The sequence below is a fragment of the Lactuca saligna genome, chromosome 4, assembly GCF_052625555.1.
Source record: "Lactuca saligna cultivar CGN05327 chromosome 4, ASM5262555v1, whole genome shotgun sequence".
Classification (NCBI taxonomy): domain Eukaryota; kingdom Viridiplantae; phylum Streptophyta; class Magnoliopsida; order Asterales; family Asteraceae; genus Lactuca; species Lactuca saligna.
Genome location: NC_136420.1, coordinates 220482740 through 220508950, shown reverse-complemented (window position 1 = coordinate 220508950; position 26211 = coordinate 220482740).

The following is a 26211-nucleotide window of genomic DNA, read 5'->3' as shown; positions in this document are numbered from 1 at the left end:
CACCTGCTCGTTAGATTTTCAATCATGACCTTCATGTAACAACCTCATTCTTTATAAGATATTACTTCTTCTTCTTAACAAACTTAGGATAAGTTAATTTGATTACTAGAATTGACTGGCGTGTCATATTCTAATGACCTATCATCGTATGTTGCAACACTTAGACTCAAGTCTCTTAGAGTCAAATTCCGGAATGGAATATGCCTTCCTTCATGATCTAATGTGTTATAATCACATGTAGCATTTCTAGCCACCAACTTCTTTGAGCGCGATATTTCTATTGATCGCTTTGATTTCAATCGTTTGGTTTAAGTCGGACGCTACATCGACCTTGATTTTCTAAACCACATAGCATACAATTCGATATGACCACTAGGGTCGGATTATCAACAATCTTCTTAGTCATTACCGAAACGATGGTAACAACACACTTGAATAAAATGAAATCAATTACTAGCTTCTTGGTAACCTTGTGACTTTCACTGATCCAAGTGTGAGTCCTGTGCTTCCGGTAGTATAGGCCTCTACTACCATTCACACCTACTCATACTCGTCCCAAGTATTGTCTCGCCGTTTCCCAAGTCACCATGCAGCAAATCACACAACAATTTCACACACCAGATAACAAAACGAAGATTTTATTATTTCTCGAAACTATTACATAGGTGTTCAAGTTCACCCTAGACTATGCCTCTACTAGGCTACATCATACGAAACTATGGCTACTGCATAATCCGATCTTCACGTAAGAAGTCCTCATTCTTGATTCCTTGCATGGTTCTCTGCCTTGTCAAGGATCATGTGAAATGCCCTCGGCCTTGGTGGCGTTTCTGGTCTTGCTGCTTTATTTTTCCTTGGGTAGTCTCTGGACATGTGCCCCTTGCCTCCACATCCGTAGCATACTTTGTCATTATGCGTGCAGTCTTTGGAATAGTGACCAGTCCTCCCACACTTGTAACAAGTCACTTCTTCGTTGCACTTTCTACCATGCTTCTTCTTGCATCTATCACACCATCTTGCTTCACCTCCATCTGCTCCTCCAAGCTTTGAGAATTTGCTTTCCTTGTTCGGCCTCGAAGATCCTTCAAACTTCCGCTTCTCTCCTACCTTATCTTTTTCTAGACACTTTTCTCTTATTTGGGTCTCTATGTTCTTAGCTGCCCTGACAGCTACTTTCAAAGTAGTTGCCATTTTGACCATTGGGCCAAAGTCAGTGGGCAGTCCGTTAGCAGACCTATCAATCTTGGAGAGTTCAGTAGGCATCAAGTAGGGGAATAGCTTCATCCTTTCGGTGAATGCGGTGGCATACTCATCAACACTCATCTTCCCTTTCTTTAGGTTTTGAAACTCGTTGTATAGGTCTATCAGATCTATCTCCGAGCAGTATTGCATTTTTGTGACACCCCAAGTTGCCCCGTTACATTTCTCCGTTACCATTAACGGAATATTCCACTGTATATAAGTTCCGTTAATGAGAAGTCGTCATGTTTAATAAACATTTCAATTGTGTATGTTTATATGACGTTAAGTCGTGAGAAAAGGAAATAAAATACATAACACATATTTCCATTTACTTGGAAAATATTAGTTTATTATCACGACCACTAAATCGGGTGCGATCAAAAGCTCCGTTTAACGGTAGTATCGGGTAAAATCCCACGGAGCCCTGACTCAAAACCCTATATAAGGGTGAGTGGAGCCTATTGGAAACTTTTTACACTCTCTCTCTATACTCTCTCTCTATACTCTCTCTCTAGACCCGTTTTCGCCCCGAATCCGCAACCAAACACTTCCAAATTGTAAGTCCGCTTACCTTAGTTTGTTCTAAACATTTCTAGCTATAATTATAGCCCAAAAACCATCCAAGAAGGCATGGAATAAGGAGTTTACGGCCCAGGAACACTCTAGGGCCGTAAACCCCTAAAATGGTGCTAAACATGCCTTTAAACTTGCCCTTAAGCTTAGAAACTAATTAGGGATCTATCCTAGGAGTGTTTAAACCTCAAAACTCAATGAATTGGGGCATAAAAGTGAGTTTACGGCCCAACCACATGCTTAGGCCGTAAACCCCTCAAAACCTTGCCTAAATGCCTCCAAAACACTCCCAAACCACGCTAGGTCTTAACACATAAATTAAGGGCTTATTCCTTTGGGCTTAGATCACTTAAACACATCAAAAGGAAGGATAAAAATGATTTTACAGCCCAAGCACATGCTTAGGCCGTAAACTCCCCAAACTAAGCCAAAATGTTGGTTTTTGTCCCCCAAATGACCATAGACATTTACCATAAAACACTAGGAAGGATTTAAGGGCTTAAACACATGAAATGGAGGGGTAAAAAGGAGTTTACAGCCCAAGCAAGTGTGTAGGTCGTAAACTCCCCAAAACACACTCAAATGGTAGTTTTAATCCCCCAAAATGGCATCACACTTCATTAGAAATCACTAGAAAGGCATTAGGGGCTTTAAACTTCCCAAAACTCTAAGGATTAGAGTTTACGGCCGTAAACTCCTTTAGGGGTGGTCCCTTGGCCGTAAACTCATAAATCATGCCCTTAGGGGCCTCAAACCCACTCAAGCCTTTTGGGAAAAGTGCTTAGAATAAATCAATGAGCAAGGTAGAAGCATAAAACACCCAAGAATATATCCTTGGGAGTTTACGGCCGTAAACTCCCTTGAGTTGGGCCGTAATCTCCAAATTGGTCCATGTTAATGCTTTAAACCCATTCACACACTTGATATTTGAGTTTAGCAAAGTTCCACAACTGATAGGAGACCCTTAGCACCCTTAAACGCTACCCGGGACACCCAAACACTTAGCCAAAGTGTTTTCCGCTCCTTTGAGCGTGTATATTTGTTAAATTAGTATTAAATATACTAATTGTATGTGAACATATGATATCATATGTTAAATAGGTCATTGAGTGTGTTCGAGTCATTACGTGGCACCGAACGCCCAATCAGCACTCTCGTTGGACCTACTTACACCAGGTGAGTTCATACCCCTGAATGAACCTTTTTAAATGCTTTTAAATGTTTTATAGGGGGGGATACAAGTTAAACATGCCAGTTATCAGGTCAATCACATGTGATTGATAACCCGCATGCACAAAATTTTGTCACTTTACACTGTTTTACCGTATGGGACACTATAATAACTTTTACTTATTTCATAACTTTTACTTGTACTGATTTATCCAAATTCATTTTAAAGTGGTTTATGAAAGATCCTCTAAGGTTTTTAAACATATGTTACAAAAGAATACAATTTGGGATTTTCTCTGTACTTAAAGGCTTTTAATTAAAGATTTCCTTTTTAGACGTATACTTTTAATTGTTAAATACTGCTGCTTCGCTTGTACTTATTTTATACTCCTACTCGGTAACGCTTTCACTTATATTTGTAGCCGCGTATACCTGATGACGCTTATACTTATTCACGCTCTTACTTAGTGATACGATTTCTTCTTCACTTGTACTTGATAACGACTCTACTTCACTTATACTTGATACGCTTTTGCTTCACTTATATTCGGCTCTACTTCATGATACGCTGTAGTTGTTCGACACTTCTACTTCACTTGCGACCGCTCCTACTGCACTCGTTAGATACTCATACTTCTCAAGAATCACCTATACTTGATACACTTATACTTTACGATTATGTTATTCCACACTGTATGAATTCACACCACGATGATATGTCTTTAATTATTACACACTCAGTCGTAGTTATTTGTACGTCTGTGCTTATATAGATACATATAAGTAACGATTGAAAGACTTAGGAAGGCTCATCCGCCCTATTTCCTTTTCTTCGTTGAGATGTGGTCTGGTGGGATCGGGTGGCCGTCCGAAAGTCGTTTGGTTCATTAGTTATATACTATGTATATGAGTATGGACATACAGGAAATTCTCTAGTCAAGTCAGTTGAGAGTCTCTACCTCTATTCTACACTTACTCTAGAAACACACTATCCTCTATTTGGGATGCATTTTCGGGACGTGGCCTTCTCCGTCGTCTAGTTAGTAACCAGAGTCTCCTGTAGGGAGAGCGGACATTGTGTGTATAGGCCTATACGAGATTGACAACCCCGCACCCTGACTGCTAGCTAGAGTCCCAGCCTACCAAGCCAACGGGTGACAAATGTCACATTATATAGATGCTTGTAGGGCATCTGGAACTCTAGTCAGTATGGTTACGAGTATCCTGGGTTGCCTTATAATTCATGGCTTTAAGGTAACGGTATTTCGTCAGCAATTTACACTGTATGCGGATGTCCCTTTTTAGAGTCACACTATTTTGACCGTGCTAGACGTATCTTTCATTTGATACAGTCTGCGACCTGTAGTCTTTGTTTTGACCTTGCGAGATGTACCTTTCATTTGGTATCATCTTCGGTCTATATTCACTATTTTGGACCTTACCAGCTGTACCTTTCATTTGGTACCTCATGGAGTCTGTGTCTCCGTTTGTTAGACTGAACCATGCATGTCGTTAGTTCGATACTCTCCTGGAGTCTATGATTCTTTAGCCTTAGACAACAGTCCTCACTGCTGAGGCATATGTTATTCCCTCATGTCTCTTGCTTTCTTTAATAATCAAATTCAACATTTGATAATAATAGCAATTAAGGGAAAACTACATTTTACCACATTACACTGACCAGCCTTGGTAGAAGGCTGCTTTTATTAAAGAAAATATAGGATTTTCTGGAAAGAACACTGATGCACTGAAAACACTTAACCTGCTACTTTATAAAGTTATTTGACAAAATGACTCTTAATACTTATGAACTCACCAGCATTTGTAAAAATGCTGATACTCGCTTTTCAAATAACTTGTAATCTCAGGTCAGCAACTAGGCAGGTACATCCCCGGAGCTGCTGATGAAGATGGCTTAGTACCTTGCTGCACTTTATATATATATTAGCTTGTATTACTTTAATACTATGTAATGTAACTATGTAAAATTATTAGTATTAATGCAATGTTTTGTTATACTTTGATTACTATATTATGTGTTGTGATACTTGACATGGCGTCATCCACCCCAGAACGTTTCCGCCGTTCCGGTTTTGGGGTGTGACAGATTGGTATTAGAGCATTGTTTATAGTGAGCTAAGTATATCAATTCATAAAAGATATACAGCCTATAAATGCAATGGGATAAAACACTCTGATTAGTAAATTATACTTTAAAATATAACCATATTTACCAAAGTATAATAACATCCAGAATCTAAGCACTTGAACAAAAGTATCACAAGAAGAACAATAATAAAAGTCTTCGGATGTTGAACCCTATAGTCAAACCTGGGCAGTTATGTAATTGTAAGCTGGAATAAATGTAACCTGATCAACTACATTTATTCGAGGTGCGATGAACGTATGCTCGGGAGTGATGGTGGTGTGCAACATGTCTGAAACTTACCAACCAGGATTGTTAGAGCCAAACATAAAGTTAAAATACTATAGGAGTATTTTAGAACACTAAAAGATCCACACTGATCCCAGAATTCCTATTCAGAAGATAAGAAAACAAACAAGAATTAAAATACCATAGGGGTATTTTAGGAATCATAAACAACCTTGCGTGAATAACTAAAAGGATCCCTATTGATATACCTACAACTACAGAGGGTATACTCCCAAGGTTATATATAATAAGGACCCCATAGGTTAAGAATGTGTGGTTTCGCTCTATTACCTTTTCCTCGTTGGGATGTGGTTCTAGAGTAGTATCACATATTCGAAGGCCTATCGGATCTAAGCTATATATGATTTGTATACCCTGTGTAATCGTAGCAGGACTCGATATGGATCATCCAACGAAATGTTAATAATCTGTTAGGATTCTTTACACATTTCCATTCTCGCACGAACCCTGTAGAAAACCCTACCCACTTCAGTGCATAACAGAAGAGTTGATTCTGACCCCGAAGAAGTTCATTGAGAAGATTTCCAGTTCGGAAATAAATGAACTAGGGCGGGACTATTGAATTCACCAAGTACCTATATCTTTTAGGGACACCAGTGAAGAGATTCGCCTAAACTTCCGAGATTCCAGTCATCCATCATGAAGTGATGACACCCATAGTCGGAGTCAGAAGGAAGGCGGGGTAGAAATATAATATATCCATACTCGAAGAGAATCTTAGGTAACTACCCGAAGGAAACCAACGCCGATTCCAGTCAAAGATACGAGGCAGACCGAGGGAGCCAGTACGTGGAACCCGAGAAGTGTCTTTTCCTCGTGTTCGTCACGCTAATACACCCATAAAATAATAAAATTTAGTGAGTTAGTGGTTACACTGCTCACGCTACGTGTTAGGTAAATCGCCTTGTTCCCGTTGCCAGTAATGCGCTTAGAGCGGATCCCCACACCTCTGTGAGGTTATCTAGCCATAAGTCCTCATGAGCCTCTCTTTCCGCAGCTTTGTTTCGAACTGTTCTCAAATCTCTCCAGGCCGGAGTGTGAAACCTTTCTTAGTATAAAGGTAACTTAGTAGGAACGACTCGCATCTTATGGCCTTTTTCTGATACTCATACACCCACTTCGATTACCAGGACTATATCATAGGGATGTAGTTCGACACTCAGACAACCAATACCCGAGGCACGGGAAAAATATTATGCCTAATACGTTCAGGACAGAAATGTCCAGGGTTAACCATCGTCTCTCATTACCTTGTATTCCTTTCCGTGTAGGAAAAACCATGCCACCAAAGAAGCGTAACCAATCCACAAGCAAGAAACCTACTCTCCTATCCGATGAAGCTACGTTTCAAGCGGTAGTCTTGGCAGCCGTAGCAGCTGTCATGGCTCACCTGAATGCTAACAACACCGATGTTAGCAAGGTGCCTAGCGGGATTTCCGATCCTAGTAGTGGATAGCAACAACCAACCTCTGCATACCCAGCCACCCAAGAACTTCACTCAAATCCACGCAAGAGAAAGATCATGATTGAGGAGGGGAGTACCTCGGCTCAAGGACCTTCCGATGGACAACGAGCTGAGGCAGTCTATACCCCTGTGAATCCTTCCCTCCCGACTCTAAGAAGACCGTATCTAGGAGACCTTCCCCACTGCAGCAAGTGCAGCTACCATCATCATGGTGCCTGCCGGGAACTCTATTGTGCTAGGTGCCACATGTTGTGACATACTGCTCGCGTTTGCAGAACCCCGGTTGAGTTCATTACATCAACCACCAATGCGGCGACCCGTACAGTTTGCCATCTATGTGGTAAAATGGGACACTTCAAGAAGGACTGCCCAACCGAAGAGAAAGACAAAGACACAGAAGAAGCTTGACACTACTGCTTAGGGAGAAGCGGCAAAGAACTCATTAGATTTTGGTACGTCTCTTGATCTAGGATAACTAAACTAAGAACAATAAAAGACTAATTCAAATGTAAATTCTTCCCAGAAAGGCGAAAGTCGCAACACTATTATAAAATCTAAAATTCATTAGGTAAAACTATAATGGCTAAACGTATACGTTACGGCCATGTATATTTAAGATGGACAGGCCTAGAGTGAGCGAATGCCGCCTCATTTCCTATTCCTCGTTTGGTTGTGGATTTAGGGCGGGGTCGCTCAGTCGACAGTCCTCCCCACCTTAAATGTACATGACTAGTATATGGGAGGCAATTATTGAAATGCCTTGTGAGAATCCTTTCACGAAAAGATACTCTATTCGGAAACACTTAGAACTCTCTATAGTTCCGCGTCGACTCTACCGGTCCAAGTATCCGCGGTAGTGATACGTAGGACGAAACCTGAGACGCCTCGAACTAGTGTGCCTGGTCGGCACATGACCCTATCGATCTTCATTATATATACATCATGTCGGAGTGTGCCAACTTCGACGACTCTATTGATCATGGTTTGACTTCGTGCAACCATGTGTACATTCTTAGTGCTGTGTAAAAACAGCTTTCTCCATAGCCATATCGGCAAATAAAGGTTCTTCCGAACCTAAATCTAACACAAATAATCAAACTTAATACGATCTGTCAATCGTCCCTCTTATCTCAAACCTTCCGAAACACCCAAGGGAAGATACCATACACTGTTGACCGACCCCTCATGGTCACATAAACACCGAATCGAAAGACACTGCAGATACTTCAGGAAACGACAACGATCCGAGGCATACCTCTTAGATTCCCCCGGGAGATCCTTCGCACCTTGCACATCAGGTTCGTGAACCCAAAAGATAAAACTCATGGGACTGACCGCTATAACCAAGTATATGCATAAAGGTGGGATATAATTGAGATAAAAAAGATTTAAGGTGTGTGTTTCCTCCCTATTCCCGGTTCCTCGTTGGGTGGTGGGTTTGGGGTGGAGTCGCACAGCTGAACATCCCGCCGACCTCAATTGTACACTGCTCGCATACACCCGGTATTTGTGGTTAGGCTAGGCATGAGCCCTACCATGAACCTCTTAGCAAAACACTTTCACCATATTCCATAACATAGGAGCCGAAGTCAAGAGAATCACTGCGGGTCGAACGAGGAAGTTCCGAGCGATGAAACCATATACCCACTAGATTTGACCTAGACCGAGAAAATTCAGAACCTTCGTAAGAGTAGTTGCATGTAAATGCTTTAACTACTCAGACACCTCGTCCATCAGTCATAGTCAAGTGGTGCTTATCATCCTCCGCCCTCTCGCAAGGAGGAAATCGTTGTCGCCCTGTAGACGATGAATTACACTTTCCGAAGTGAACACTAGGATACCGAGAACCACAGGATAACCTTCGCAGCCAACAATACTTGATAAAGTGCGAACGTAGTTGCGTTAAGCCTTGCGACCCTGATTCCGAAGAGATTATAGACTCGACACCAGCCTTGGTGTTAGTCGAGGGGTTATGCAGGAGCATGCACTTTCCACGCTAGAATGAACCACAGTCTTAGAGATTCCTTGGACTATTAGGTGTTCCATGAATAGTATCTCACGCAGAGATATTAGAACTACCTCACGAGAAAGTCCAATGCTCGTTTAGTGAAACCTTATCTCCTCGACCCTCAGGGTTTCCGAATCTCAAGCGTTGTTAGTGAAGGTACATTTTGCACGAGTTTGGGATTGACACTTTATAGTAAACCGATGACCATAGTCATGCAATCCTCACGGCAATCTAGAAAGTCTCTATCAGCCAGTTGAAAGAAAACACGAAACCGAAGACCACCCGAGCTTCCTAAGGACTAACCTGAAGGACTACACATCCAGTACAAGTGATAACGTTAGGAACTTTGGAATGGGGATCACGCCAGTGTTGATCTTGCCATAGAAGTACACTATGTTCTTAGTACTGAAAAGCTCTACTCCTTTCCGAGAGCTTAGGACCATCTGAGAATCCTCATGGAGGCATGGTCCAACCCCTTTTCAGGCCATTACTACCTTCGGATATAACACATGATTCACACCCGGACGACCCACTTCTTAGACTTGACTTGATAGGTGATTTCCCGACAACACTCTTCGTGCCTCACTCATCTTGATAGAATCCATCGAGAACCCTTACCTTGTAGATACACCAGTTGGAACCCACTAGCTACACGAGACGGAATCCGCATCCCGTACGCGAGAGTCTGTTGAAATGACAAACACAGACCAGAGATCACTTTGGAATGCAAGGACAACCACATAGGAAGTACTCTCTTACCTCTACTTGGCCATTCATACCTACTTCCTTGCCTAGACCTGAATTTCGGGATGAAATTCCTTCTAATGGGGGGATGATGTGACAACCCAAGTTGCCCTGTTACATTTCTCCGTTACCATTAACGGAATATTCCACTGTATAAAAGTTCCGTTAATGAGAAGTCGTCAAGTTTAATAAACATTTCAATTGTGCATGTTTATATGCCGTTAAGTCGTGAGAAAAGGAAATAAAATACATAACACATACTTCCATTTACTTGGAAAATATTAGTTTATTATCACGACCACTAAATCAGGTGCGATCAAAAGCCCCGTTTAACGGAAGTATCGGGTAAAATCCCACGGAGCTCTGACTCAAAACCCTATATAAGGGTGAGTGGAGCCTATTGGAAACTTTTTACACACTCTCTCTATACTCTCTCTCTAGACCCGTTTTCGCCCTGAATCGGCAACCAAACGCTTCCAAATTGTAAGTCCGCTTACCTTAGTTTGTTCTAAACATTTCTAGCTATAATTATAGCCCAAAAACCATCCAAGAAGGCATGGAATAAGGAGTTTACGGCCCAGGAACACTCTAGGGCCGTAAACCCCTAAAATGGTGCCAAACATGCATTTAAACTTGCCCTTAAGCTTAGAAACTAATTAGGGATCTAGCCTAGGAGTGTTTAAACATAAAAAATCAATGAATTGGGGCATAAAAGTGAGTTTACGGCCCAAGCACATGCTTAGGCCGTAAACCCCTCAAAACCTTGCCTAAATGCCTCAGAAACACTCCCAAACCACACTAGGGCTTAACACGTAAATTAAGGGCTTATTCCTTTGGGCTTAGATCACTTAAACATATCAAAAGGAAGGATAAAAATGAGTTTACGACCCAAGCACATGCTTAGGCCGTAAACTCCCCAAACTAAGACAAAATGTTGGTTTTTGTCCCCCAAATGACCTTAGACATTTACCATAAAATACTAGGAAGGATTTAAGGGCCTAAACACATGAAATGGAGGGGTAAAAAGGAGTTTACAGCCCAAGCAAGTGTCTAGGCCGTAAACTCCCCAAAAAACACTCAAATGGTAGTTTTAATCCCCCAAAATGGCATCACACTTCATTAGAAATCACTAGAAAGGCATTAGGGGCTTTAAACTTCCCAAAACTCTAAGGATTAGAATTTACGGCCGTAAACTCCTTTAGGAGTGGTCCCTTGGTCGTAAACTCATAAATCATGCCCTTAGGGGCCTCAAACCCACTCAAGCCTTTTGGGAAAAGTGCTTAGAATAAATCAATGAGCAAGGTAGAAGCATAAAACACCCAAGAATATATCCTTGGGAGTTTACGGCTGTAAACTCCCTTGAGTTGGGCCGTAAACTCCAAATTGGTCCATGTTAATGCTTTAAACCCATTCACACACTTGATATTTGAGTTTAGCAAAGTTCCACAACTGATAGGAGACCCTTAGCACCCTTAAACGCTACCCGGGACACCCAAACACATAGCCAAAGTGTTTTCCGCTCCTTTGAGCGTGTATATTTGTTAAATTAGTATTAAATATACTAATTGTATGTGAACATATGATATCATATGTTAAATAGGTCATTGAGTGTGTTCGAGTCATTACGTGGCACCGAACGCCCAATCAGCACTCTCGTTGGACCTACTTACACCAGGTGAGTTCATACCCCTGAATGAACCTTTTTGAATGCTTTTAAATGTTTTATAGGGGGGGATACAAGTTAAACATGCCAGTTATCAGGTCAATCACATGTGACTGATAACCCGCATGCACAAAATTTTGTCACTTTACACTCTTTTACCGTGTGGGACACTATAATAACTTTTACTTATTTCATAACTTTTACTTGTACTGATTTATCCAAATTCATTTTAAATTGGTTTATGAAAGATCCTCTAAGGTTTTTAAACATATGTTACAAAAGAATACAATTTGGGATTTTCTCTGTACTTAAAGGCTTTTCATTAAAGATTTCCTTTTTAGACGTATACTTTTACTTGTTAAATACTGCTGCTTCGCTTGTACTTATTTTATACTCCTACTCGGTAACGCTTTCACTTATATTTGTAGCCACGTATACCTGATGACGCTTATACTTAATCACGCTCTTACTTAGTGATACGATTTCTTCTTCACTTATACTTGATAACGACTCTACTTCACTTATACTTGATACGCTTTTGCTTCACTTATATTCGCCTCTACTTCATGATACGCTGTACTTGTTCGACACTTCTACTTCACTTATATTCGCCTCTACTTCATGTTATTCCACACTGTATGAATTCACACCACGATGATATGTCTTTAATTATTACACACTCAGTCGTAGTTATTTGTACGTCTGTGCTTATATAGATACATATAAGTAACGATTGAAAGACTTAGGAAGGCTCATCCGCCCTATTTCCTTTTCTTCGTTGAGATGTGGTCTGGTGGGATCGGGTGGCCGTCCGAAAGTCGTTTGGTTCATTAGTTATATACTATGTATATGAGTATGGACATACAGGAAATTCTCTAGTCAAGTCAGTTGAGAGTCTCTACCTCTATTCTACACTTACTCTAGAAACACACTATCCTCTATTTGGGATGCATTTTCGGGACGCGGCCTTCTCCATCGTCTAGTTAGTAACCAGAGTCTCCTGTAGGGAGAGCGGACATTGTGTGTATAGGCCTATACGAGATTGACAACCCCGCACCCTGACTGCTAGCTAGAGTCCCAGCCTACCAAGCCAACGGGTGACAAATGTCACATTATATAGATGCTTGTAGGGCATCTGGAACTCTAGTCAGTATGGTTACGAGTATCCTGGGTTGCCTTATAATTCATGGCTTTAAGGTAACGGTATTTCGTCAGCAATTTACACTGTATGCGGATGTCCCTTTTTAGAGTCACACTATTTTGACCGTGCTAGACGTATCTTTCATTTGATACAGTCTGCGGCCTGTAGTCTTTGTTTTGACCTTGCAAGATGTACCTTTCATTTGGTATCATCTTCGGTCTATATTCACTGTTTTGGACCTTACCAGCTGTACCTTTCATTTGGTACCTCATGGAGTCTGTGTCTCCGTTTGTTAGACCGAACCATGCGTGTCGTTAGTTCGATACTCTCCTGGAGTCTATGATTCTTTAGCTTTAGACAACAGTCCTCAATGCTGAGGCATATGTTATTCCCTAATGTCTCTTGCTTTCTTTAATAATCAAATTCAACATTTGATAATAATAGAAATTAAGGGAAAACTACATTTTACCACATTACACTGACCAGTCTTGGTAGAAGGCTGCTTTTATTAAAGAAAATATAGGATTTTCTGGAAAGAACACTGATGCGCTGAAAACACTTAACTTACTACTTTATAAAGTTATTTGACAAAATGACTCTTAATACTTATGAACTCACCAGCATTTGTAAAAATGCTGATACTCGCTTTTCAAATAACTTGTAATCTCAGGTCAGCAACTAGACATGTACATCCCCGGAGCTGCTGATGAAGATGGCTTAGTACCTTGCTGCACTTTATATATATTAGCTTGTATTACTTTAATACTATCTAATGTAACTATGTAAAATTATTACTATTAATGCAATGTTTTTGTTGTACTTTGATTACTATATTCATGTGTTGTGATACTTGACATGACGTCATCCACCCCAGAACGTTTCCGCCGTTCCAGTTTTGGGGTGTGACAATTTTCAACTGTTCCAAAAACTCTTCCCAAGACATCCTTAAGGCTTCTCCTCGTGGCATCGTATCTGCCAATAGCTTCCACCAGCTCAAGACTCCAGTTTTAAGTTGTCTTACTGCAAAGACAGTCTTCTGTTTCTCGTTACAGCTGCAACTCTCAAACACCATCTCCATCTCAGAGATCCAATCCATAATCTCAACCGGCTTCGGGCTTCTTGAGAGGCTTGGTGGTTTCGCACCCAAGAAATTCTTGTACATCCGCCCATCCTTGTTGTTTCTTCCTTCTGGGCCATCCCTTTGCTCACCTTGAGTCCCTACTTGACTCACTTGGCGGTTGTAGTTCCCTTCCTCAGATTGCTCGGGAACTGGCTCCGTCGGTTCAACATGTATGGTAGGTTCGTCCCTATTCAACATCTGTCTCATTTCTTCCCTTTGTTCAGCTAACATAGCCTGAATCATGGCTTGAACTCCAACCATGGTGACTGGCTCAGGCGCAACTTCTTCAACAACAGGTATTTGCTGAACCACTGGGGGTTGGTTCCTGTTCCCATTTGCGTTTACGTATCCGCTACGGGTCCTTACCATCTCGATCTATACACCGAATAAGGTGAATTTAGACCTTTACTTGACGTTTAAATCATCCTTATCACTCCGAAACGTTTACATGCTAGTTCTAATACCGTAGTCGTACGTTTAGAATCCTAAACACATAAGGTTTCCAGATCCGGTCGGTAACAGACCATAGATCCGAACAATTAACAACATATCATGCACAAAGCATTTAGCACATAAAAGCAATTTAGGCATCATTCCTAAAATAAGCTAGTGCTCACACCTCACAATCATCGCTTAGCATTCTAAGTTTAAGTCTAGAAATAAATCCATATTCCTAGTTCGCTTAAACTAATGCTCTGATACCAACTGTGACATCCCCAAACTCACGGCCAGAAAAGACCGATTTTTGTTTATGCTTTATGAAAATCAGAGTACTTCATTTTATAAAAAGGTTGCGGAATTTGTTCCCAGAAAAAAAACATGGTAAATACGTTATTAAAACATCTTCGAGGAAACGTATTTATTTCATTTTAAAACGTTTGGGATGTCATCGTTAATACCGAAACATAAGCATAAACAGAATTTACAATGATTTATAATAGTGATCTACATCTCTTTAAATCTCTTAGTGTAATGTCACTTCACTTCGTCACCTGTGATATACATAAACTGAGTGGGTCAGGTTGGGAAACCTGGTGAGTACATAGGGTTTTCAACCCACAATAATATAATTATTATCTTCAATCAAAGAATCAACCCAATTACCCATCCCCGTTATCTTCTTTACTCGTAAGGATTTAACCTAAGAGTTGTCTATCCCGCATTCGTTTATTCCGAAGTCCCTTACTTCCAGGGTCATAGGACTGACACTAAATCCATAGCTGCCAATGTTCGTTCGTAAAGCACTAATTCCATAGCTGCTATATCTTACTCATCGGGTACTAAATACATAGCTACCAGTGATCAACAGGTACTAAGTCCATAGCTACCAATTCCTACAGGTACTAAATCCATAGCTACCAGCGTCTAACTAATAGGTACTAAGTCCATAGCTACCAACTCCTAACAGGTACTAAATCCATAGTTACCAACGTCTGACAGGTACTAAGTCCATAGCTACCGGTGTTTGTCCCATAGGCACTAAGTCTATAGCTGCCAATGTATACTCACGTCATCTTCTATCTCTCATCATTCATCTACCCATCTCATACCCAACATATTCGTAAAAATACATATACAGTTTAAATTCTTTAAAATATGTATAAAACATTCATCCAACATAGACAACAAGTATTCAGATAATATGCACACATAGCACGTAGTTTATATTAAATACTTCATATCTATGTGTAAGATGAAAAGGAATATGCACTCACCTGATAGGTGGTGACTCAACACTCAGACAGCGCTTCGATACTCTCAAAACAACCTTCCTTCGATAAAACCTAGTATCAACACCACTAGGGTTTAGTCTACCGATATCCGCGACAAATTAATAGTCTGATAATTATTATTATTATATAAGCGTTAAGTAACACTCAATATAACTCATAATAATAGCCCAAATAATTATTTTGAAGGTCCTAATAATGTTACTATAATTAATTAGGAGCTATATTAAAACTAGCGTAGGTGTAGCTCACTTACAGCGGGTTTTTTCGCAAAACCGGGCTTTGCTGGAGCAGTGTTTCCCGAGCCGAAAGGCTCTTTTCTCGGAGCCATCGGGCGCTCCGCGGCTTCCGTCTCGTGCTAGGGAGTTACCCTAGGCTTTAGGGGGTTAGGGAGGCTTGGAGAGAGAGTTTAGAGAGAGAAAGAAGGTTTGGAAGGTGTGAGAATGAATGGAACCCGACACCTCTATTTATAGTGGAAAACCCTGATGGAATCGCCGAGTCTGAGTCATGAATCGCCGAGTTGGTGCATGTGGTGGCCTTCTGGTGGTCCCACGTGTCCAATTCTGGTGGTGCCACGTCACCCCCTATCGTGTATCAGCCTTCAAACTTAGAAAAAATCATAACTTTCGCATACGAGCTGCGTTTTCGACGTTCTTTATATCCACGCGTAGGTAAAATCAAGATCTACAACTTTTGTTTAGACTCCGTCGGCTAGTTCTCGACAGATATCAAATTTAACAGTAGGAGGCGTTTAGACTGTTAAATGACCGCGAAGAATTCATAACTCCTTCATACGGACTCCGTTTTCATCTGTCTTTTTACCGTTGAGTTCCTATTAATGATATCTTCAACTTTCATTTAGGTCGCGTAAGCCAAAAACCGCTCCAACTAAAATTCGAGTTTCGAGTCGTGCACTGCTAAGTCGAATCTTAGAAAAATCATAACTTCCTCATACGAAGTCAGATTTGGGCGTTCTTTTTATGGACGATCATAGTTTAACATATTATACAAATTTCATTTAGATCACTAAGGCTAAAAAGCCCTCCATCGTAAATTCACTATTTACGCTTCCCGGTGTCGTGTCGGTTCCGTCGCGAAACTTCGACGGGCCATAACTTCTTCGTTATAACTCGGATTTCGGCGTTCTTTATATATACGGAAACCTTGTGACATATTATACAACGTGGTTAAGATTATTTATTTTAAATAATCTTTTGTCAAAAAGTCATTTTCGACCCCTATTGCCTCTAAATTGACTAGCCCGGATCTGCGGGCGTTACATTGAACGTGCTTTTGGGGTTTTGAAATCAAAATGACACATTGTTGAACATGCGACGAGACCTTATGAGTTAGATACTCTACGATATATCATGTATGCATGTATCATAATGCATAACATGGTTGTTGAAGATAAATGACACAATATTGCAACGTATTCTCCTACGGAACGAAGACATGTGCAATTTCAACCAGGGACATCAGAATATTTATATAGAGTGGTTGATATTCAAGATTAACGAAAACGCAAGCAACTCCGTGAAGACTTGGCGGATTACATCTATGTTGGTCATGAAGATGAAGATGAATAGTTTTAGGGCAAAAAATGCAGGTTTTATCATCTTTTTTTTATTTTTTTATTATTTATTATTATTTTTTTTGTTTTTTTAGGTTTTTAAATGTTTTTGTGTTTTGTCGTAGTTTTTTTAATGTTGTTTTTAATTAAGATTTATTAAAATTTTATTTTTATCTTTTCAAATATAAATAAATAAAAAAAAACAAATTTGAAATATAGAAAAAAAAAACATAAAAAAAAATAATAATAAAAAAATGGAAAATAATTGGTGTTATCACATGTTATTAGATGTTGTCCATTTCCACCTTGGGTGACATAACACTATGTATGAGTAGGATGCTGACATGACACCTTTTAGGTGTGGTAACATGTAATAAAATATTGCCCACACCACCTAGTAGTCTAATAGATTTTACATTAATGAACTATTTTTCTCTAAGATATACAAATAATATCCCCGCAGGACTAATTTAATGTCTTTAATTATTGTTATTGGTTATAAACAGATAAACAAAAGTAAAATATAAATATACGATTTAACTATTTCTGATTTTATATTAATGGTTTCATAATAAAAATAAATTTTATATTAGTGGTTGATATTTAATACCTTAATAACAAGAAAACAAAAGTTGTCTAATATGCTAACATGTGAGTATAAATTATTTTTATTTTTATTTTTATTTTATTTTATTTTTCAATCGTGATAGTAGAAACTATTTTTATTATATATATATATATATATATATATATATATATATATATATATATATATATATATATATATATAATTTTGCGGACCATCGAGAACAAATCTGGATCATTAAATTTTTTTAATTGAAATATTAAAAAATATTAATATAAATCGAAATGTAATTAAAAACACTAACCCCCACCCTCCCCACCCCTACCACCACTCTACCAATATTACACCACATACACCTATCACCGGCCATTGCAGTCGTCGGAACCATTGTACTGTCGCATCTTCTAGGGACAGAGGTTCTATAGGGTCAGGAGGGGTTGTGCCCCCTCCTATTTTATTTATTTTTTATTTTTTTATTTTTTTATTTTTTTACAATTAGTCCATAACTATTAAAAATTTTACACATTATGCTTAAAACTATAAGATTTAACTTCACCCCCTCCCCCCCCCCCCCCCCCCCCCCCCTCATAACTTCAAGGAGTGCCTCTTCCATTGTCTTCGCTAGAACCACCACACCATCGCCTCTTCGAATGGTGATTACCATTGATCCAATATCAAGTTGCTTTTTGGAGTCAGTTGTTCCTGAGTATGCTTTAATTGACGTCACATTTGATGGCCTCAACGAATTTAGGCCTACCAGTTTCACCCCATAGACGAACAACTCATCGTTCACTATCTTTGCCGCAAGTCTCAATCAACAATGGAGCTTGTATGTGTGGCTACTTTACCGTCAATAATCACTAATGTTATTCTAAAAAATGACCAATGGGAGCTTCCTTGTACATTTGTTTTTGCCAATTCTATACATCTTATGTGCAATATACAACTCTTTCAAGCCTGATTACTGATGCGTTTTTACCTTAAACCTCTATAGAAAGTGCGTGTTCCTACTTGTAGTTGATTTCTCTTGTTTGTGTTGTTTTAATCACCAACTCATCTAATTCTATTTACAAAATTAGAAGAATGAGAGTGGATGATTCGGATTGATCTATAAGTTAGTGTTTTGCAGAAAATTCGAACTTGATTTAGCATAAATTTGATTCATATCCCTCCTGCTAATATTGAATTTTTGATTTGATTGAATTGATTGGGTTTTACTTTTACTTGCTTGTAGCTTGTCCTGTACACTTTGACTTCATGAATTACACAATCATCACCGTTCATTGCAAAGGATCATGTTAGCCTCTTGATATCTGTTGTCAAGAATTCATAGACTTTGCAGTAAGTTTACCTTATAAGAATTACATTTACTTTTGTATTTGTATGTTGTGGTACATAAATGAATTCATATTCTAACTTGTATGCATGTGGTTGATTTTTTTTGGATTGAAGGTTATAGTGGACTAGTATGAGTCATCACCAACTATTAACCCTCAAACTAGCATATAGAGGTTAAGCCACAAGGTTTCCATCATTTTGCATATCAAGAACAAAGTTTATACTCATATGATGGAAAGGGGACACACTAGAGACCAGGTGATCATATGTTGCTAGTTCCCCCTACTATTATATCACATGGTTGTTCAAATCTTTCCCATGTAGTAGTGCTAGAGTCATTATAGATTATGAAATTACACGAGTTAATCATAGAAATAGAGGTTGTTGGAACCATCTAATTCGTGATGTCTTTATCCTCATCATTAGTGTTGGGTATTATGTATTGCATCATGGGCCATTCTTTTGTATATATCCGGTTTGGGCCTATCCAACCGTGATTATAGATTAGGGTTATGTATTATATATAGTGCATGCATGTATGCCTTTGTTACGCTAGTCTTTTGATAATCATTTATTGCATTGTAACCCTAAACACCTCTACAGTCGAAGTTCTTCATCGAGCTCTTCTGGGGTGTTAAGTTTAATCCTTCGACATCGCTTAAACCATTCTTGTGTTCTTTATTGTGTTATTTATTTCTTTTGTGCTTGAATCTTTCGATCATTAAGGAATATTATTCCAACAATTGGTATCAGAGTAGGAGACTGTGTTACTCATACACATTCCTTCTATGTGAAGAATTCATTAGGGTTTCCGCTTTTATCAAATATATAAAGGCCATCTTCTGCTTGTCGACAGTAACTCTAGTGTTTGATAAAACTCTAATCTCAAGTTTACAAGTCTGATTCTAGCAGATCCAGAGCATAAGTTCATCATATCATACGAAGACTCTCAAAGCAATCCCATCAACATCTCGAATATCATTGGATCATCAACAAGAGTTCCCATTCTTTACACTCAAGACTATGAAGTATGGGCGCATCACTTTGAAGATTACGTGGTTGGATCTAAAGATAATCGTTATCTCATCTGGGAGGCTATCACAATCGGTCCATTTGTTCATGCTGGAACAAGTAGGACAGTGAAGACTCAAAAGGAGTACAATAAGCTTTTGGTGGATGTAGAAAAGATTCCACAAGATGAAAAAGAAAAGAAGTTGTGGAATCTCAAAGCTTTGAGGATGATCAGATTTTCCCTACAAGCCAATACCTTTCGTTTGGTTTGTTCGTGCACTACTGTGAAAGAAATATGGGAAAGGCTGCAAGAATTGTATTCGACCGACGAAGATCTGGAGCACTCAATACAAACCTTGTTACTCTCTGAGTTCGGTGCTTTTGCTCAAAAACCTGAGGAGACTCTTATTCAGACTTGTGATTGCTGCAATCATCTGCTCAACAAGATGATGAAGCACAATATTGAAAGAAAGGAGATTGAACAGAAAGTAACGTTTATGAATGACCTGAGAACTGAGTGGATGGAAGTGGTCTCAAATGTAAAGGCTTATGAACAATACAAGTCTTACTTGCTGGTAAAACTGATGGGCATCTTAAAATCCCATGAAAGCACAGTAACAAAAGATGCGAAGGTTGTGTCTGGCATGGGCTCTTTAGCCCTTATCTCAAAAGGGAAGAATGTGACAGAAGAAGAAGATGACTCAGATTTGTCTAAGTGTGACCTTACAGGTGAAGAATATGCAATGATGGTCTCCAACCCTACGAAGTTTGCAAGAAGGAAATTCCCTGCCAATAAGAACTGAAATTGACAAGGGAGTTACAGCTCCGAGAAGGTGAAAGAAGAATCGAAGAATGTCTCTCAAAAGGATGATGATAAGAAAGAAATCAAGCTTGTAGGAGATTCTGGATACGATTGTAATTATTGTCACAACAAGAACCACTTTGCCAAAGATTGCATGTTACGAAAGATGGATGAGAAAAAGAATAGTGAAGACGATGAGGCTTATCATACACGAAAGTTGAAAGAGCTAAAGAAAAAGAAGGCATCTAACAACTCTATGAACGTCTTGATTGTGCAGGAGAATGTGGTCGATGATGAATTTGGAGGCATTGAAGTTTGGTCAACAGAATCTGAGGATGAAGAAGTGAGCAAGCCTTCACATGGCAGAGCATATCTGGCGAGAGAGGAAGTTAACGGTTTAGCTGGGAAGTGCTTGATGGTGATAGCAAGAGTATCAACAGAAACCGGGCGTAAGGAGCCGAACTTGAAGGAGGACAAGTGTTTTGCAGCAAAGCGCATGAGTGAAAGAATTAACAACTACGATCGGTTGATCAAAAAGGTACAATCCATCATCGAATCTCTTAAAGTTCCTGTCACAAATTATGAAGAAGAATGAAACGAGCTTAAATTTAAATTCACTAATCTATGTAGTAGTCTCATGAAAACTCGCTTAATGATCTCTAACCTAACCGACCAACTCAACAGGGAGTCATCGAAGAGTGAGGAGAGACGCATGTGGATTGAGCTGAAGGAGACGGAGTTAACTAGGGCTAGGGATGAGATTATCTATTTATAGAGAGACAATTTGAAGTTTTTAAAACAAAGAAACATTTTTTTTTTGCTTAGTTGCTAAACGTTTATATACTAATATTACTCAATTACATTTAGATTGTGAAATAGGGAAAAAGATTCATACGATGATCTTACCCTTCCTTGAGCTTAAGGAGGATGGGGTCATTGCTGAATGTGAATCCATAATGTCCTCAGAAGAGACTTCTGTCACTTATAAAATCGGTCTGGAGAAAATTGAATCTTTCATTGACTCAAAGGAACACAAATGCATTCTTAAAAGTCTCTTATATGAAAATGATAAGTTGAAAATTAAGACAAAGACCTTACAATCATTTGACTCATCAAACGCCATATTAATGACCGAACATAAAATTAATGTAGAAAGCATGTCTGAATTTGGTGAGGAGAGTGAGATGAGTAAAGTGGAAGACGTAGTTGATTTCTCTGAGTTTTTGAAAAGCGAAACTGAGAAACCCCTAGAAAATTCAGTTGAATATGCACGTCTGTCAAAGGACAAGTCAAAGAAACTCAAAAAGAAGGTAGTGGTTTACCAGAAAGTTCAAATCGTGCTAAATCAGGTTTATGTTGTCACAGGGGTCACTGGAAAAGAAACAGCAGAACTAAAAATCCTGGTTGACAAAGACAATGCTGAAGGTTGTGATAATTATTTCTTGTCCGCTCCTATCGATAATGCAGACGAGACCATCGGTCTATCAGAGCGAACCTCATGGAGGGTAAAGGGTAGATATGTTGCCGAACCAATCAACTAACCCTCAAGTTTTGACAAACCAAGCACAAGTGGAACCAAAGAGATACAGAAAGAATCAAAGAAAGCTTCAAATGTATCTTCCAAGACAACCAAAGCTCATAAGGAGAAGGTAAAGTCAAGCTTCAACATTCATAAATCTCAACAGCAGTTGGCTGAATAGAAACGAGAAAGAAACCGGAGATACATGAAAAATCTGAATTAGTGAAAATGATTTTGGTAGTCTCAAAACCCTAACCACGTTCCTACCAAGAAATAAATAAATTTTAAAAAAAATGACAAATTAAAGAACTGCTAATAGTCCAGTTTTGGTCCAAACTCTTACCATTCACGAAACAGTAAGCCTAGCTTCGGTACCCATTTAACTCAGAAGCAAACTTCAGGTTTCGGTTCCTTTACCAAGGATGAGAACCGAAAGTCAGGTTCCGGTTTCTCTACCAAGAATGAGAACCGAAAGTCATGTTTTGGTTCCTCTACCAAGGATGAGAACCGGAAGTTAGGTTTCGGTCATACTCCAAGTCGTCAACAGCCTCATTCAACGAAGGACGTTAAAGGAAAGGGAAAGCTTGACTCGAACACTAACATAAATAATACGAAAAAGTCAGCTAAACCCACAGCTCAAAAGAACATTCCAAAACCTTCTAACAATACATTATCTGAAACACTACAATTAAAACAAGACAAAAATAAAATCAAAGTGTACACCATCAAAAGAAAAGATGAAACAACTTTAATAAAAAGAACTTATTTGGTTGATCTTTCTGTTGTTATTCCTTTCTCTGTAAAAGACTTACCTGGGCCCTAGAGACTTTGGGTTCCTAAATATGCTTGAATTTGCAGGTTATAAGTTACGAGCAGTTCAATGATGAATGATACATAGACAGTAGCTGCTCGCGTTACATGACAGGTAGGAAGGAAGAGCTGAGAGAGTTTCGGTCCCTTAATGATGGCGGATGTGTGAAGTATGGAAACAACTCTTATGGCACAATCAAAGGATATGGGATGATACCTAATGGAGATTTCACAATTCGAAAGGTGGCTTATGTGGAAGGATTGTAGCACAATCTCATAAGTGTATCTCAATTGGTTGTGGGAACAGGACTGAAAGTCTCATTTGATGGTGAGGGTTCAGAAATTATTGAAAAACAATCCAAAAGAGTTCTGTTAAAGTCAGAACGTCAGGGAGAAATGTACCCCTTAAATCTCAATCCAATTAGAGGAAAATCAACAATCTGCCTGCTGTGCAAATCTAATTCTTATGAAAGCTGGTTATGGGACCGATGATTATTGCACCTAAACTTCAAAGATATTAATAAGTTAGTGCTTGGTGATCATGTTCGAGGCTTCCCTCTTCTCGAATTTGACAAGGAACACCTGTGTGCAGCTTGTGAGAACGGTAAACAAAGTCGAAAGAGCCATCCTACACATATCAATACGAAGATCATTGAAGCTCTTGAACTTCTGCATATTGATTTATGTGGACCTTCAGCTATCCAAAGCATCGGTGGTAGTAAGTTCATACTTGTCATTGTAGATGATTTTTCACGTTTCACCTGGGTTTACTTTCTAAAACAGAAATCAGAAGCGATTCCCAAGTTAATGATGTTTATCAAGCAAGTGGAACTGCAGCTGCAAAGGATGGTAAGGAACATCATAAGGGACAATGGGCTTGAATTCAAGAATAAAGAGTTTGAAGACTTTTTGGCCGACAAGGGAGTATCTCATAACTTATCTGGTCCTTATACTCCATAACAGAATGGAATCGTTGAAAAACGGAACCGTTCCTTATGTGAAGCAGCCAGAACCATGCTGAGCTTCACTTCTCTCCCATTATACTTATGGGATGATGCTGTTGCTACTGCTTGTTATACTCAAAACAAATCCTTACTTAACAAGTGATTCTCAATCACTCCATATGAGATTCTGAACAACCGAAAGCCTGATGTCAGGTTCTTTCATATGTTCGGTTCCAGGTGCTTCATTTTCAACTCTAAAGAGAACCGAAACAAGTTTGTTAAAGCGGATGAGGGAATCTTTCTGGGTTATTCACTAACTTTAAAGGCTTATAGGGTTTTGAATAAACACTCCAAATGTATTGAAGAAACCTATTACGTAACCTTTGATGACTCCTACATAAAGAAAGTTCAAGCAAGAGATAGTGCCATGGGGGAAATATTTCCTGAATAAGGACAAGTCTCGGTTCCTATTTCCAATTTGTTTGAAGAATATATGAGGCTATTTGATGAACCAGAAAAAGCTCTACACTTGGAGGCGAATGAAACAGACAACAAAATCGACCATCTAAAAAAGATCATCGATGAAGCTATGAAAGACATGGCAAAGGATCCTTCAAAACCAACTGATGATCAACCCTTTATTAACCCTCCAAATAATAGCTCAGTATTCGAGGGGGAGGGTTCTTTTGTGTTCTCATACAACAGAGACATAGCATCCAACTCCAATCAAGTCGGAGAATCCAACTCCAACCAAATGAGAGAATCCAACTCTAACCGAGGAGGAGAATCTAGTTCCAACCGAGGGGGAGGATCCTGAACCTGACCAGCAACACACTTCGCCATTTGAGGGGGAGAATGAAAATTCAAATGACGAAGATGATCGATCAGAATTCGAAGAAAAGGTAAATGTAGAGTAGGATCCTGTCTATGACCCGAACTACCCTCCTCTAACAATGTAGACTAAAGATCATCCCAAAACACAAATAATAGGAGAATCATGTGAGCGAGTTCTCACACACTCTCAACTGAAAGTGAAACAAATTGCTTTATTCTCTAACGTTGAATTCTTCATGTTTAATTCGTTTGTCTCCAAAATCGAACTGAAAACTATTAATGTTGCACTTGATCATGCTGATTGGGTACACGCAATGCAAGTTGAACTTCATGAGTTCGAATGTAATCGAGTTTGGAGGCTGATTCCCACTCCAAAGGATGCTTCTGTGGTCAGATTAAAATGGGTATTTAGAAACAAGTTGGATAAAGAGGGAAATGTAATTCGCAATAAGGAACGATTGGTGGTAAAGGGATATTACCAAGAAAAAGTAATAGACTATGAGGAGACCTTCGCTCCTGTAGCCAGATTAGAATCGGTTCGAATCTTTCTAGCATATGATGGTCATAAAAAATTTGATGTTTTTCAAATGGATGTGAAATGTGCCTTCCTAAATGGAGAACTAGAAGAAACAATGTATGTTGAGCAACCACCCAGGTTCGTGAATGAGAAATACCCTGATCATTGCTATGTATTGGATAAAGCTGTGTGTGGACTGAAGCAAGCACCAAGGGCCTGGTATGAAACATTAAATCGCTTTCTAAAAATGTCTAAATTCAAGCAAGGTTTGGTTGACCTAACATTCTTTCGCAAGAAAGAAGGTGAACATCTAATATAGTTTAGATTTATGTTGATGATATCATCTTCGGCTCCACAAATCCTAGCTTAACAGCTGAATTCAGGAAGTTGATGGAGACTAAATTTGAAATGAGCCCGATGGGTCCTATTAATTTTTCCTTGGTTTGAATATAAGACAGGGACCAGAAGGCATTTTTATTAACCAGGAGACCTACACAAAGAATCTATTGGTAAAATTTGGTATGAAGGGAGACTCGAAGGTGAAGGTTCCTATGGCGTTTGGCACTAAGTTAACATCATCTCTTGAATAGCCTGCTATTGACATGACTCTCTATCGTTAAATAATAGGATCTCTCATGTATCTAACTGCTAGTAGACCAGATATTATGTTTTCTGTCTGTTATTGTGCCAAGTTTCAAGCAAATCCAAGAGAACCTCACATGGTTGCTGTGAAAAATATTTTCTGTTATCTAAAGAGAACCTCATCTCTCGGTCTCTGGTACTCTGCTAAATTCAGATTCTTTGTTCAAGCCTTTTCTAATGCCGATCTTGGAGGATGTGGTCTGGACCAAAAGAGCACAATTGGTGGATGCCAATTCCTTGATGGTAAACTTGTTAGCTAGCAGTCCAGGAAGCAAAATTGTGTGTCTCTTTCAACAGTCGAAGCTGAGTATATTGTTGCTGCCT